Source organism: Nycticebus coucang, chromosome 4, assembly GCF_027406575.1.
Source record: "Nycticebus coucang isolate mNycCou1 chromosome 4, mNycCou1.pri, whole genome shotgun sequence".
Classification (NCBI taxonomy): Eukaryota; Metazoa; Chordata; class Mammalia; order Primates; family Lorisidae; genus Nycticebus; species Nycticebus coucang.
In genome coordinates, this window is record NC_069783.1 from 142772597 (window position 1) to 142774868 (window position 2272).

Genomic DNA, 2272 nt, shown 5'->3' on the forward strand with positions numbered 1-2272 from the left:
AGGTTCAGTCTCGCCACGAGACACAAAAGACTGAGGTGGCTGCTCCTGCTTACTGGGGGAAGGCTCAGCCTCCCCACAATAGCATGGGCACTCAGTTGGGGTCTTCTCCTGGATGTCAGGTGGTTTCACCTCCTCAGGATGCTCTGGAGGCTGAGTTGGAGTCTCCTGCTGGGCTGAAGAAGATTCTGCCTCCATCACAGGCTCTGAGGTTATGGAAACCTCCACATCCGGAGGTTTACCTGTCACCTCATGATTAGGTAGAGTTTGAGCTATACTCTCCATAGGGGACTGTGTAGTTTGAGCTGTGGCCTCCTGCTGTATTTGAGAATGGTCAATCTCCCCCGGAGACACAAAAGGCTGAGGTGGCTGCTCTTCCTCACTGCGGCAAGGTCCACCCTCTGCAGGAAAGCCTGGAGACTCAGTTGGGGTCTCTTCCTGAGTGGCAGAAGGTTTATCCTCCTCTGGATGTTCTAGAGGGTGAGTTGGGGTCTCCTCCTGGGTGGCAGAAGGTTTCACCTCCTCAGCATACTCTGGAGGCCGAGTTGGTGTCTCCTCCTGGGTGGCAGAAGGTTGTGCCTCCTCAGGATGCTCTGGAGGCTGAGTTGGGGTCTCCTGCTGGGTTATAGAAGATTCGGCCTCTTTGGTAGGCTCTGAAGTTATGGTAACCTCCACATCTGGAGGTTTAACTGTAACATTGGGCAAGTAATAAAGATGAGGTTGATCCTCACCTGGAGGTGAAACTGTCACCTCATGATTAGGTGGAGTTTGAGCTATATTCTCCATCAGGGACTCTGGAGCTTGAGCTGTGACCTCCTGCTGGATTTGAGAAAGTTCACTCTCCCCAGGAGACAGAAAAGGCTGAGGTGGCTGCTCCTGCTCACTGGGGGAAGGCTCAGCCTTCCCACAAAAGCATCGGCACTGAGTTGGGGTCTCCTCCTGGATGGCTGGTGGTTTCACCTCCTCAGGATGCTCTGGAGGCTGAGTTGGAGTCTCCTGCTGGGCTGAAGAAGATTCAGCCTCCGTCACAGGCTCTGAAGTTATGTAAACCTTCACACCCGGAGGTTTACCTGTCACCTCATGATTAGGTAGAGTTTGAGCTATACTCTCCATAGGGGACTGTGTAGTTTGAGCTGTGGCCTCCTGCTGTATTTGAGAATGGTCAATCTCCCCCGGAGACACAAAAGGCTGAGGTGGCTGCTCTTCCTCACTGCGGCAAGGTCCACCCTCTGCAGGAAAGCCTGGAGACTCAGTTGGGGTCTCTTCCTGAGTGGCAGAAGGTTTACCCTCCTCTGGATGTTCTAGAGGGTGAGTTGGGGTCTCCTCCTGGGTGGCAGAAGGTTTCACCTCCTCAGCATGCTCTGGAGGCTGAGTTGGGTTCTCCTCCTGGGTGGCAGAAGGTTTCCCCTCCTCAGGATGCTCTGGAGACTGAATTGGTTTCTCCTCCTGGGTGGCAGAAGGTTTTGCCTCCTCAGGATGCTCTGGAGGCTGAGTTGGGGTCTCCTCCTTGGTTAAAGAAAGTTCGGCCTTTTTGGTAGGCTCTGAAGTTATGGTAACCTCCACATCTGGAGGTTTAACTGTAACATTGGGCAAGTAATAAAGATGTGGTTGATCCTCACCTGGACGTGGAACTCTCACCTCATGTTTAGGTGAAGTTTGAGCTATATTCTCCATCGGTGACTCTGGAGCTTGAGCTCTGACCTTCTGCTGGATTTGAGAAGGTTCAGTCTCCCCAGGAGACACAAAAGGCTGAGGTGGCTGCTCCTGCTTACTGGGGGAAGGCTCAGCCTCCCCACAAAAGCATGGGCACTCAGTTGGGGTCTTCTCCTGGATGGCAGGTGGTTTCACCTCCTCAGGATGCTCTGGAGGCTGAGTTGGAGTCTCCTGCTGGGCTGAAGAAGATTCTGCCTCCATCACAGGCTCTGAGGTTATGGAAACCTCCACATCCGGAGGTTTACCTGTCACCTCATGATTAGGTAGAGTTTGAGCTATACTCTCCATAGGGGACTGTGTAGTTTGAGCTGTGGCCTCCTGCTGTATTTGAGAATGGTCAATCTCCCCCGGAGACACAAAAGGCTGAGGTGGCTGCTCTTCCTCACTGCGGCAAGGTCCACCCTCTGCAGGAAAGCCTGGAGACTCAGTTGGGGTCTCTTCCTGAGTGGCAGAAGGTTTACCCTCCTCTGGATGTTCTAGAGGGTGAGTTGGGGTCTCCTCCTGGGTGGCAGAAGGTTTCACCTCCTCAGCATGCTCTGGAGGCTGAGTTGGGTTCTCCTCC